The sequence below is a fragment of the Dermacentor andersoni genome, chromosome 7 (assembly GCF_023375885.2).
Source record: "Dermacentor andersoni chromosome 7, qqDerAnde1_hic_scaffold, whole genome shotgun sequence".
NCBI lineage: Eukaryota > Metazoa > Arthropoda > Arachnida > Ixodida > Ixodidae > Dermacentor > Dermacentor andersoni.
Genome location: NC_092820.1, coordinates 168,484,329 through 168,497,554, shown reverse-complemented (window position 1 = coordinate 168,497,554; position 13,226 = coordinate 168,484,329). Strand labels below are relative to the sequence as shown.

General features: G+C 47.5%; 12 non-coding genes across 12 annotated transcripts; all 12 read left to right on the top strand.

Annotated features, from left to right (window-relative positions):
• The first annotated feature begins 5,128 nt into the window (after positions 1-5,128).
• Positions 5,129-5,201, top strand: TRNAR-ACG (transfer RNA arginine (anticodon ACG)). Its single transcript has one exon. It is a non-coding gene; the product is annotated as a tRNA-Arg (tRNA).
• A 77-nt stretch (positions 5,202-5,278) lies between these two features.
• On the top strand, positions 5,279-5,351 carry TRNAR-ACG (transfer RNA arginine (anticodon ACG)). Its single transcript has one exon. It is a non-coding gene; the product is annotated as a tRNA-Arg (tRNA).
• Positions 5,352-5,582: 231 nt separating this feature from the next.
• On the top strand, positions 5,583-5,655 carry TRNAR-ACG (transfer RNA arginine (anticodon ACG)). Its single transcript has one exon. It is a non-coding gene; the product is annotated as a tRNA-Arg (tRNA).
• Positions 5,656-5,732: 77 nt separating this feature from the next.
• Positions 5,733-5,805, top strand: TRNAR-ACG (transfer RNA arginine (anticodon ACG)). The gene has a single exon. It is a non-coding gene; the product is annotated as a tRNA-Arg (tRNA).
• Positions 5,806-5,883: 78 nt separating this feature from the next.
• On the top strand, positions 5,884-5,956 carry TRNAR-ACG (transfer RNA arginine (anticodon ACG)). Its single transcript has one exon. It is a non-coding gene; the product is annotated as a tRNA-Arg (tRNA).
• A 77-nt stretch (positions 5,957-6,033) lies between these two features.
• Positions 6,034-6,106, top strand: TRNAR-ACG (transfer RNA arginine (anticodon ACG)). The gene has a single exon. It is a non-coding gene; the product is annotated as a tRNA-Arg (tRNA).
• A 77-nt stretch (positions 6,107-6,183) lies between these two features.
• On the top strand, positions 6,184-6,256 carry TRNAR-ACG (transfer RNA arginine (anticodon ACG)). Its single transcript has one exon. It is a non-coding gene; the product is annotated as a tRNA-Arg (tRNA).
• A 77-nt stretch (positions 6,257-6,333) lies between these two features.
• TRNAR-ACG (transfer RNA arginine (anticodon ACG)) lies at positions 6,334-6,406 on the top strand. The gene has a single exon. It is a non-coding gene; the product is annotated as a tRNA-Arg (tRNA).
• A 77-nt stretch (positions 6,407-6,483) lies between these two features.
• Positions 6,484-6,556, top strand: TRNAR-ACG (transfer RNA arginine (anticodon ACG)). The gene has a single exon. It is a non-coding gene; the product is annotated as a tRNA-Arg (tRNA).
• An 80-nt stretch (positions 6,557-6,636) lies between these two features.
• TRNAR-ACG (transfer RNA arginine (anticodon ACG)) lies at positions 6,637-6,709 on the top strand. Its single transcript has one exon. It is a non-coding gene; the product is annotated as a tRNA-Arg (tRNA).
• A 4,961-nt stretch (positions 6,710-11,670) lies between these two features.
• On the top strand, positions 11,671-11,743 carry TRNAR-ACG (transfer RNA arginine (anticodon ACG)). Its single transcript has one exon. It is a non-coding gene; the product is annotated as a tRNA-Arg (tRNA).
• Positions 11,744-11,821: 78 nt separating this feature from the next.
• Positions 11,822-11,894, top strand: TRNAR-ACG (transfer RNA arginine (anticodon ACG)). The gene has a single exon. It is a non-coding gene; the product is annotated as a tRNA-Arg (tRNA).
• Positions 11,895-13,226: the final 1,332 nt, after the last annotated feature.

Here is a 13,226-nt window from a genome sequence, read left to right as displayed (position 1 = left end):
ACAGATGACCACAAGGCGCTTTTATCGGTTGGGACATACAGGCCAATTAGCCTTAGAAATACCGATTATAAAATACTCATGAAGGTATTGGCAAAGAGACTTCAAACAGTCATTACAAATCTTGTCGGTCCGCATCAAACTTGCGGCATAAAAGGCCGCACTATTACTACAAACAGCCACGTAGCGCAAAGCGTTCTAGAGTGTTGCGACGTTTTCGCTAGACGCGTTGCTTTGTTGCAACTCGACCTGGCGAAAGCCTTCGACCGTGTGTCCCACGATGATCTTCTTCTTGTTTTGGAATATGTTAACGTAGGGAAAGTAATCTTAGATAGCGTCAAAATGACCTACGACCAATGCACGACATAGATTATAATTAATAAGTCCCTCAGCGAGAAGCTGTCACTAAGATCTTCCCTTAGACAAGGGTGTCCACTAAGTCCATCGCTTTTTGCATTGTACCTCGAGCCTTTCTGTTTAGCAGTGATACGCAATGAAAACGTCCGAGGATTTCGGCTACAGCTTTCTGAAGTCAAGGTACTGGCATACGCTGATGACATCGCAGTCTTCTGCGAGGATCGTGATAGCGTTCTTGAAGCTGTACGTCTTGTAAAGAAGTACTGTGAACAATCTGGATCCCAGATCAATTGGCAAAAGAGCATCGGTATATGGCACGGTCATTGGTACATTAACCAGCTCACTTGGCAAACATACGATGGTCAACAACGCCAACTAAGTATTGGGTGTGACGCTCGAGCACTATAATGATACCGCACAGTACTGGTCCGATGAAGCTGATAGAATGAGTGAAAAATCAAAGGGTTGGCTTGGCCGAGATTTGTCAATGTTTGGACGCGCTTCTGTGTGCAATCTCTTTTTAGTAGCGAAAGTGTGGTATATTATGCAAGTGTTATCAATGTGTCGTTCAAGTGTGCAAAAAATGCATCGTGTTCTTGCCGTATTCATATGGGCTTCTAGTTGGGAGAGGATAAGCAGAACCAATTTGTTTCGTTCAGCTCGAAGTGGTGGGCTAGGCCTGTCGCATTTGTTTATCAGACAAATTGTGTCGCGTTTTCTTTTTTTTTCGGGATCAGAGAAATGATTTTCTACGCACAGTAATTCAAGTCCGTTTGGGAAAAGCACTGCCGCAATATGTTGTAACGGCCAGTGATGTGAAGGGAGGAAGTATTAGGGGATATCTGCGCGAAGTGGTTGATTCACTTCGTATGTTACGTGTGCGGTTTTCCATGGAATATCTGTGCTCTGTGACAAGAAAAACACTGTATAAAGATTTAGTTGACACAATGTTGCCAATACCATTGTGCAGGTCTGTAAACTGGGGAGGCCAAGGAGATGATGTACTGAAACGGGTGAAAAAAATGCCAGTTAGACCCTCTCAAAAAACGTTTTTCTTTAAGCTACACACAAACACGCTACCCGTAAAAACATGGTTAGACGAAAAAGGAATATATGTGCCATGGACAGTAAACTGCTTACTTTGTAAAAAGCCAGAGACCATTGAACACGTTTTCATCGATTGCTGGGATCCAATATTTCATTGGGATGTCTTACAACGTACACTTAAAGAACTACCGATTACATCTCTGGCAGGGGCGTAGCCAGGGGGGGGGCTTATGGGGCTTCAGCCCCCCCCGAAATTTTTTCATGCTGTCTATGCACCGCCAACGAAAGCAACCCCCAGCGCCGAAAATCATTCTGGATTTTGTCTAGAATGTCTTTTTCACGCTCTAAAAGACATTTCACAGCGAAGATTGCGAACTCAGGCTGGATTTCGCGCCAAGGCCCATGTACCGGGAGTCACGTGATTAATGAGCGTCGCGATTATCGGCTCTTGTGTGCGCAATGGATGCCCAAGATTTTGAACCACCACTACAAGGTGGAGCAGTTCGGCGCTGCCTTGACTCATCTGATCCCGCAACACAATGACGGTGACTTCTTGTCTGAAATTGTGATTGGGGACGAATCACGGTGCCACTACTACGAGCCTGAAACACGACGGCAAAACTTACAGTGGAAACATTCGAATTCACCACGCCCAAAGAGAGCAAAGGCCGTCATTTCCGCTGGGAAGGTGTTGACTTTTTTTTTTCGATCGTCAGGGACCATTACTGATAGAATTTGCTAAATCTTGAGAGGCTGTCAATTGTTTCCGACATTGTGAAACGCCGGGACGGCTGCGTGTCGCAATCAAGAACAAACAACGTGGAAAATTGACGAAGGGGGTCATCTTGCTCCTCGACAATGGCCGTCCCCACGTCGCTGATATGGTTAATAGAAAACTGGCAAAGTTCAAGTGGGAAACGCTGCAGCATCCGCCATACAGCTCAGACCTGTCGCCTTGCGACTTCCACATTATGGCCCAACCGAAAAAACAGCTAAAGGGAACTAGATTCGTGTCGGACGATGACGTGAAAGAGTCGGTTGCAGACTTTTTGAAGCAGCAACCCAAGACGTTTTGTGAGACGGGAATCACGAGACTCGTTAGTCAATGGGACAATTGCCTAATGCTCATGGAGACTACTTTTAAATGAAGTACCACGCTTGTCGTATATTCGCATTGGCTCACTTTCATTTGGCTCGCCATCGTATATTTTGCAGAAGTCCTGCTTTTTATACATGCTCTCTGTTGCGACTATAATTTCGGTGCAATTACTCACGATACTCGACCGGTGACAGCTACTTCTGCGTAATACATTGGAAAAATGACAATGTCATTGAGATTTTTCACTGGTCGTTGCATATGTACAAGAATGTAAACACGTGGTTCTAGAACGACAGTTTCATTAACATATTTGTCCTCAACTTGTTCATTTCATGGCCTTTACTTTTTTCATATCAGCTACATGCACTGCCTTGCTGGTTTCGAACTGATCTAGTTCTAAAGTTCGTGTGATATTTCCTTTACTTATTAAATAGACAAAAAACATGGAAGCATTGATATCAGTTATTTCGGGCTTAATATTTGGCACATGGCACATACGAGTATATTCGTTTATGAAAAAATACAATTTTACTTTTTTTACATTGCGTAGCGTTTAAGAATTCGTTTGCAGCATCTTTGCAGTGGCAGTGCAGTTATTCAGGTATTTGATCCCTTGACAAATTGTTTAAGAGGAAGCTTTAGCTCGGGCCCAACTCCGACGCGGCCTATTCAAATAAACGAAAAACGCAGAAACACTTTTCTGAGACCTGGATCGCTTTTAATTAAATTTGTTGCATTTGAGAAAGTTAAACACTAGTGTCTCTTGGAAGCGGAATTTCGATTTAGGGCCTGAATCTTGTTTAAAATAGGTTGAAAAAATCGAAAGTTCGAAAAAAAAAATAGCAGCACGACGTTTACAAACTAATAGCTCTGCATCAAGAACAGATATCGCGGCTCTGTAAACGGCATATATTATAACAGTCAAAGCGGACAAATTTGGTATGTCAATTTGTATGTTAGATGAATTGGTTACGTGGTGTACAAGTGTTCTGCAAAAGCCGCATTTCCATATTACTTATCTTTTTTGAAATTCAAGTGTAACAAATCAATTTTGTCCGCTGTAGATGTACTATTAGGTGCTATTCACAGAATTGTGATATCATTTTTCATTGTTGAGTTAGAGTTTTAAACTTCATAGTTTCGTTCGCGAAAAATGTGCAATTTTGGCCAATTTTCAAAAAAAAATTGACAACCTAAATGAAAGACTCGAAACCAGCCGTCACTAGAATTTAAGTTTTTCTTTTAAATGCAACAAACCTCGTCCAATTTGGTGCAGTGGTTGCCGAGAAAAAGGAATTCCCCTTTTATATGTATTTAGATATGAGCACCCGAGCTGTTCCTCTTAAGAGGAAGCTTTAGCTCGAACCCAACTCCGACGCGGCCTATTCAAATACATGAAAAACGCAAAAACATTTTTCTGAGATAGCCCCTGGACAGATTTTAATCAAATTTGTTGCATTTGAGAGAGAAAGTTAATTTCTAGCGACTGTTGGAAGCGGAATTTCGAGTTAGGGCCTGAATTTTGTGAAAAGATTTTCACATATACGACCGTTTGAGAAAAATAGAAGCAAGAAGTTTACAAATTCACAGCTCTGCATCAAGAACCGATATCGCGGTTCTGTAAACGGCATCCATGAGATCATTCATACGGACAAATTCGCTTTGTCTTTTTGCATTTTACGTAAATTTGTTACGTTGGGTACAAGGGTTCTGCAAAAGCTGCATTGCCATATTATTGTTTTTTTATATTCATGTGTAACATATCAATTTTGCCCGCTTTAGATGTACTATTAGATGAAATTTACAGAATTGTATTACCCCTTTTTGTTGTTGAGTTAGAGAGTTGTAAACTTGATAGTTTCGTTTTTTGAAAATTTTCGATTTTGCCAATTTTTAATAAAATATTAACAACCTAATTCAAAAATTACAAACCAACAATCACTAGATGTTTAGTTTTTCTTTTAAATGCAACAAACCTCGTCAAATTTGGTGCAGTGGTTGCCGAGAAAAACGAATTTTCCTTTTACATGTATTTAGATAGGAGCACTCGAGCTAATGCTTCCTAATACGGAGGAGGCCGAGCTGCAACTTGAGCCCCCCCCGAATGAAATTTCTGGCTACGCCACTGATCTCTGGGTATTCGATATTTGCCAACCGATAACGAAGGAGGAGTTCCGTACGATATGTTTATGCTCCTTGGCCTCCACAGTCTGTGGAAAACGAGAATGGCAGTGCGACACTCTGATGTCGATACCCGTACGGCGAGAATAAACTTCATCGAAAGTGTCGCGTATATTCGGGAAATATATCGTGCACAGAGTGAGCCTCCCGAGTGGGTGGCTATTCTTGAACTGATCAAGCTGAAGCGATATTAATATATAATGTTAGCCAAAGTGTAGTTGACATGTTTTAGCATTTGAATGTGTTCTTGGTTTGTGCTGCAAACAGGCAATAAAGAAAAAAAAAAAAAGGGGGGGGGGGCAGTGGCGCAACGGCTAACGCGTTTGACTACGGATCAGAAGATTCCAGGTTCGAATCCTGGCAGGCTCGTATTTCGGTTTCCTATTTTTTTTCCTGGGCGAGTATGACAGCATAGGATGCACTCCGGCAGCGTGTATTCCCCCATTCGGGCCTGTGGCGCAACGGATAACGCGTCTGACTACGGATCAGAAGATTCCAGGTTCGAATCCTGGCAAGCTCGTATTTCGGTTTCCTATATTTTTCCTGGACGAGTATGACAGCATAGGATGCGCTCCGGCAGCGTGTATTCCCCCATTCGGGCCTGCGGCGCAACGGATAACGCGTCTGACTACGGATCAGAAGATTCCAGGTTCGAATCCTGGCAGGCTCGTATTTCGGTTTCCTATTTTTTTTCCTGGGCGAGTATGACAGCATAGGATACACTCCGGGAGCGTGTATTCCCCCATTCAGGCCTGCGGCGCAACGGATAACGCGTCTGGCTACGGATCAGAAGATTCCAGGTTCGAATCCTGGCAGGCTCGTATTTCGGTTTCCTATTTTTTTTTTCCTGGGCGAGTATGACAGCATAGGATGCACTCCGGCAGCGTGTGTTCCCCCATTCGGGCCTGTGGCGCAACGGATAACGCGTCTGACTACGGATCAGAAGATTCCAGGTTCGAATCCTGGCAGGCTCGTATTTCGGTTTCCTATTTTTTTCCTGGGCGAGTATGACAGCATAGGATGCACTCCGGGAGCGTTTATTCCCCCATTCGGGCCTGTGGCGCAACGGATAACGCGTCTGACTACGGATCAGAAGATTCCAGGTTCGAATCCTGGCAGGCTCGTATTTCGGTTTCCTATTTTTTTTCCTGGGCGAGTATGACAGCATAGGATGCACTCCGGGAGCGTGTATTCCCCTATTCGGGTCTGTGGCGCAACGGATAACGCGTCTGACTACGGATCAGAAGATTCCAGGTTCGAATCCTGGCAAGCTCGTATTTCGGTTTCCTATTTTTTTCCTGGACGAGTATGACAGCATAGGATGCACTCCGGCAGCGTGTATTCCCCCATTCGGGCCTGTGGCGCAACGGATAACGCGTCTGACTACGGATCAGAAGACTCCAGGTTCGAATCCTGGCAGGCTCGTATTTCGGTTTCCTATTTTTTTCCTGGGCGAGTATGACAGCATAGGATGCACTCCGGGAGCGTGTATTCCCCCATTCGGGCCTGTGGCGCAACGGATAACGCGTCTGACTACGGATCAGAAGATTCCAGGTTCGAATCCTGGCAGGCTCGTATTTCGGTTTCCTATTTTTTTCCTGGGCGAGTATGACAGCATAGGATGCACTCCGGCAGCGTGTATTCCCCCATTCGGGCCTGTGGCGCAACGGATAACGCGTCTGACTACGGATCAGAAGACTCCAGGTTCGAATCCTGGCAGGCTCGTATTTCGGTTTCCTATTTTTTTCCTGGGCGAGTATGACAGCATAGGATGCACTCCGGGAGCGTGTATTCCCCCATTCGGGCCTGTGGCGCAACGGATAACGCGTCTGACTACGGATCAGAAGACTCCAGGTCCGAATCCTGGCAGGCTCGTATTTCGGTTTCCTATTTTTTTTTTCCTGGGCGAGTATGACAGCATAGGATGCATTCCGGGAGCGTGTATTCCCCCATTCGGGCCTGTGGCGCAACGGATAACGCGTCTGACTACGGATCAGAAGATTCCAGGTTCGAATCCTGGCAGGCTCGTATTTCGGTTTCCTATTTTTTTTCCTGGGCGAGTATGACAGCATAGGATGCACTCCGGGAGCGTGTATTCCCCCATGCGGGCCTGTGGCGCAATGATTCTACTTCCGGCAGCCGAGCTGTACGGACGTGTGGATCATGGGCTCCGAAGGAGCGGCTTTTGCGGCCACTGGCCGCGGTAACAGGCTTATGGACGATGACGAGGAAGCGAGCTACCAGTTTATTTTGCCACCACTGCCCAAGGGACCTGTCGTGAAAAACACCGTGTTTTTGCATGGCGACGTGCGAGCGAGGCCCTATAGGGTCGAAGACTTCCGAGATGCACTCATCCCGACTGGACTGCTGCAGGAGGTCATGGCCCTTGGAGCCTACCAGATCAATCACGTATGGGCAGTCACCTTCTCGAGTGACGAGGCAACGAAAAGGATGCTGGCGTTGAAAGAGCTCAACGTGAAGGGGCGTCGTTGCGTTATCGTCGACCCTCAAGACCAACAGGTACGCCTCCGCCTTCATTGGCTGCTTTATTAGGTGGCGGACGACGATATAAAGGCAGCGCTAGCGGCCTTTGGCAAGGTCGTGGAAGTGACGAGAGAACGATGGCGTGTCAGAGGCGTAGGCGACAAGGACTCAACGTCGCGGACCGTTCTGTTGAAGTTGAAGAGCGGGATGAAAGTCGATGACCTCCCGCACCAAATCCGAGTTGCCGGTGAACTGGCCCTTGTCGTAGCGCCTGGATGGCCGATGCAGTGCCTACGATGCAAGGGTGTCGGACACGTCCGTCGCGAGTGCAAGGTACCGCGTTGCGCTCGGTGTCGCAGCTTTGGACACTCTGAAGATCAGTGTGTGCGCACGTACGCTGCAGCTGTGGGGCCACCAGCGAACGAGGTCGTCGCGCAGATGAGGATGGATGCTGCTGAAGCCGAGGACGCTGCCAAGGGGGCTGGTGACAAGGAGAGCGCCAGCAATGCAGAGGCGACATCGAAGGCAGCGAAAGATACAGATGTATTTGTTACCCTCGAAAAGAAAGATGGGACGACAACGGGTCCTGCAGAAAAGCGGGCGAAAAGCAAGGAAAACTGCCTTGTAGTTGATGAAGCCGCATGCGAGACAGAAGGTGGGGATCCGCCCCCAACCAGCGACCCTACGGATACGAACGGCAACGCTACCTTTAAGAGGCCGCTAGACGCTACCGATGGGAAAACAGCTGCAAAGAACCATGCCGACGGGCCACCTGCAAAGACAACTTTGACGAGAAGGAGCAGCTTCAAGCCCTCTCCAAACATTCATCGGGATAGGAAAGCCGGCGACAAGCCACAGCCGTCCGCGGACCACACGAGACCACCGGACTGTCCCGGAGGCGTCTAGCCGCTGGCTAGACGTTGTGGTGAGCACAGTGCTCCGGGCCTCTCTAACTTTCTCGTATTAGCAATGGCAACCAACCCAACGCTTAGCTTAGGCACGCTAAACGTAAGAGGTCTGGCCGCCAAGCGTAAACAAAGCCAAGTGTACCGGATGATGGTGGACCAAGACCTCGACGTTCTGGCCGTGCAAGAGACAAAGGTTGAAGGGGAGGAGGAGACCCGGGGCATGGTGCTAAGGTTTACGTCTTTATACTACGCGGTAGTGAGCCATGCTAAAGGTGCGTCGGCGGGTGTTATTTTATTTATTAGGAAACTTCCCGGCTTATCTATCGAAAATTATTTTTCATGCCCTTCAGGCAGGTTAGTGTACGTTGACTTTAATGTTGGTAATGATTCGTGGCGTGTTGTGTGTGTTTATGCACCTAATGTTTGTGAAGAGCGCACTCTGTTTTTTTCATCCTTAAGGACGCACATTTGCATGAACAAAAAAATGATAATTCTGGGAGATTTTAATTGTGTACTCCGAGATCGGGACAGAACAGGCCGAAGAACAAATGACAAAAGCTGCCATGTCCTCGCTGAATTATTAACCGATTTCGACCTAGACGACGTGGCTAACTGTCTGGTTGGAACACGCGAGGTTCATTACACACACTTCCAGGGCAATAGTCACGCGCGTCTAGACAGAATGTACGTGTCACTAGACGTAATACCCCTGTGTAACAGCTACGGTGTCACGCCTCTTTCATTCACTGATCACTGTTTGGTCAAGATGTATGTTGGACGCAAAGCAAAACACCACACTTTCACGTGGGAGTTGTGGAAAATGAATTCCAAATTGTTAACTGACGAGCTTTTTCTAAGCAAAGTACAGGAATATTTGAAAGAAGTGGGAAATAATGTGTTGCGAGTCACCGAAAAGTGGGAAAATTTTAAACAACAAATTAAACTAGCCGCCATCGATCGCTCCTGCAAAATAAAGTACGAAGAAAGAGTTAAAGAGAAAGAACTAAGGGTGGTGTTCGAAAAGTTAACGGCCTTAGAGTGCAGCCAACCGGGCGCATACAAAGACTATTTGCGTAGCATCAAATCGAAATTGGAGATATGCGATGAAGAGCGATATCGGGGAGCGATTATACGCGCAAGGGCAGAGGCTTTGACAGCAGATGAGGCTCCAACTAAACGTGCGCTCGGTCTTGAAAAGAGGCACGCACGGCGTAACCACGTAGATGTACTTGAAGTAGATGATCACGAAATAACCGACTGTGAGGACATAGCGCAAGTGTTTTTCCAGCACTTTCAACGGCTTTTTGCATCGAGTCCTGTTGACGTAGATGCCTTTAGAGCCACGTTTTTGGGACGCATGCCGCAACTCAACGACGACACGAAGAACAGACTAGAGGCACCGATATCAGCACGTGAAGTGGAAAAGGCAATTGATGATTTAAGAACTGGAAAATCGCCGGGTCCGGATGGCCTTTGCGCCGCTTTTTATAAACAGTTTAAATCAGACTTGTCGCCTCTTCTCGCTGACGTCTTTAACGAAGCGTATGAAGTAAACGCATTGCCATATTCTTTCGGGGAAGCACACACCGTGCTCATCCCTAAGACCGACGAGCCTACGAAACTAAAATATGTAACGTCGTACAGACCAATATCACTTACCAACAATGATTACAAAGTATTCATGAAGATCATCGCTTGCAGGTTACGATCAGTAATGGAAACCATAGTAGGTAGTCACCAAACATGCGGCCTCAAGGGACGTACTATTAGCACAAACATACACATAATGAGATCAATTCTGGAATGTTGTGATGCCTTAAGGTCGCGAGTTGCTATTCTCCAACTTGATTTGGAGAAAGCTTTTGACTGTGTTGCTCATGTTATTTTATTTGCCATTCTAAAACATATAAATGTCGGGTCCATAATTACTGACGGGGTGGCCATGGCGTACCGGAACGGAAGTACTAAGCTTATAATTAACAAGTCACTGGGGGCCCCCATCAGCATTCAACGTTCCGTGCGTCAGGGCTGCCCAGCCAGCCCACTCCTGTTCTGTATTTATCTAGAAACTCTGTGTTTGGCAGTGATTGAGAACAAATGTATTCATGGGTTTACAATGCAAGCATCAGAAGTTAAACTTCTGGCCTATGCTGATGACGTAGCCGTGTGTTGCAATGACAAGGAGAGCGTGTTGCAAACGATAAATGTTGTTAAAAAATTTAGCGAAATCACTGGAAGTAGAGTAAACTGGAACAAGTGCCACGGTATTTGGCATGGGGAGTGGCCTAAGACCCCCGCTATCTTTGCGAATGTCACGTGGTCGACAACGCCAGTAAAATACCTGGGTGTACCACTTGAAGCTTATAAACAGAGCGACGAATACTGGCAGTGCGAGCTTAAAAGGGTTAAAGAGAAGGCTGAGGCGTGGAGAGCCAAACCCCTTTCAGTATTTGCCAGGGCTACAGTGTGCAACTTGTTTTTCGTAGCTAAGCTATGGTACGTTATGCAATTCATTTTTTGTAACAGAGCCAATGTACAAAAATTGCACAGAGTTTTTGCCGTGTTTGTGTGGGGTTCTGGATGGGAGAGATGCAGCCGCAACAATCTTTTCAGACGGGTGAAAGATGGAGGGCTAGGGCTGGCCCACCTGTTTGTGAGGCAATTAGTCGGACGGTTCTTTTTCTTCAGGAACAATGATAATTCATTTCTTCAATCGGTTTGCAAAGTTAGACTTGCGCATTTGTTACCCGAGTTTATTATAAGCTCTGAAAGTGTACCGGTGGCAGTGTTCGGATTCTATAAGGAAATTGTGCTGATTGTTCGTTTCCTTGCTGTACGGTTTTCCAAAGAATATTTGTTTACGGTCACAAAAAAAAGGCTGCGCAATGATCTATTGGACAGCCTTTTTCCGCCACCTCGGTACCGAACTATGTACAGTCGAGGCCCAGGCCAGAATGTTTTCAAACGTGTTAAAAAAATGCAGGTACCGCCTGGTATGAAAACTTTCTTTTTCAAGCTACACACAGGAACACTATCAGTTGCAACGTTTTTAGAAGAAAGGGGCTTTTACATGCCATGGGGCTCAGATTGCTTCATATGCAAACAACCAGAAACAATAGACCATGTTTTTTTACACTGTTGGGCGGGGGTTTTCTTTTGGGATGTTCTACAGCGAACAATAAAGAAAGAATTTCCTCTTGATCCACATGGCATAAGGTATCTACCGATAGATGACGAGGACGGAACACCTTTCGATCAGATAATGTTAACTGGCCTCTACTGTATATGGCGAGCCCGCATGGCTGGCTTCTATTGCGATCCCGATGCGAGACCAGCCAGTGTTTTCTTTCGAGAACAAATAACACGTTTTCTTGATGTGCTTGCTACACATGAGTGCCCACCGCCTTGGATGGCCAGGATAGAACCCCTGGCTAATCTTAAAGAATTTTAAACAACGCCAGCTCACATATAACAGGCGGCTTTTACCTATTAATTTTTGTTAACGGATGAGAAGTTCATCTGTCTGTGTATATATATTCCTTATGTTGTCCTTCCGATGTACTGCTGATTACCGGCAAAAAAAAAAAAAAAAAAAAAAGGCCTGTGGCGCAACGGATAACGCGTCTGACTACGGATCAGAAGATTCCAGGTTCGAATCCTGGCAGGCTCGTATTTCGGTTTCCTATTTTTTTTCCTGGGCGAGTATGACAGCATAGGATGCACTCCGGGAGCGTGTATTCCCCCATGCGGGCCTGTGGCGCAACGGATAACGCGTCTGACTACGGATCAGAAGATTCCAGGTTCGAATCCTGGCAGGCTCGTATTTCGGTTTCCTATTTTTTTTCCTGGGCGAGTATGACAGCATAAGATGCACTCCGGGAGCGTGTATTCCCCAATGCGGGCCTGTGGCCATTCTGCTTCCGGCAGCCGAGCTGAGCGGTCAGCAGAATCATGGGCTCCAGTGGAGCAGCGACAGCGGCCACTTCTGGCCGCGGAACCAGGCTAAACGACGATAAGGATTATGCCTTTATTTTGCCGCAACTGCCTAAAGGTCAAGTAGTCATTAATACCGTCTTTTTGCACGGTGATGTACGTGCGAGACCGTACAAGGTGGAAGATTTCAGGGACCTCCTTCTGCCGACGGGCCTGCTGCCTGATGTGGTATGCATAGGGGCGTACCAGATCAACCACGTCTGGGCAGTGACCTTCAACGATGCGACTGCCACAAGAAGGATGCTGGACCTTACGGAATGTCAAGTTAAGGGACGACGATGCGTCATCGTTTACCCGCAGGATCAGCAGGTGAAGCTAAGGCTTCACTGGCTGCTGTACGGCGTTGCCGACGAGGACGTTCGGACGGCATTCGCGGCTTTCGGCAAGGTGGAGGAGGTGAGCCGGGAGCGATGGCGCGTCGAAGGCATGGCAACGAAGACCTCAACCACCAGGACCGTCATTCTCAAATTGAAAAGCGGCATGAAAGTGGAGGACCTGCCACATCAGATACGCGTCGGCGGAGAGTTGGCCTTGGTCGTCGTGCCCGGTCGACCGATGCAGTGCCTGCGCTGCCACGGCACGGGACACGTCCGCCGTGAGTGCAGAGTCCTCCGATGTACCTTATGCAGACGTTTCGGCCACGTCGACGATGACTGCGTAAGATCTTATGCCACTGTAACAGGCCCAGTAGCTAGTGACGTTGCGGCAGAGCACGTCATGGACGTGGCCGAAGCGGAGGACGCTGCTAAAGGAACGCTAGACATGGTCTCGACAGCGACAGCCAGTGGGACGACGCCTTTGGGCGTGGTCAGCAAGGTGGCTGAGACTACCGTGAAGCCGAGTGGGACGGTGCAGGTCGCGACCGCTGAGGGCCAGTCTACGCGGAGCAGTAGTGAGGACCCGCCTGACAACGATGCGACGGCAATGCAGCAGGAGGAGGCCGTCCTCGACGGCGACCGGACTTCGACTCTTGGTGCGCCAGTCAAGCGCCCCCATGACCAGACTAAGGACCGCAACGACGGTGCGACCAGCACCAGCGAAGGGCCGCCGACAAAGACACCTCTTGGGAGGCGCACGAGCTTGAAACCAAAGCCGAATATCCCACCTGAGAGAAAGCCTGCGGACAAAGTGCCGTCCACAAGCAACGCCGGGAAACCGGG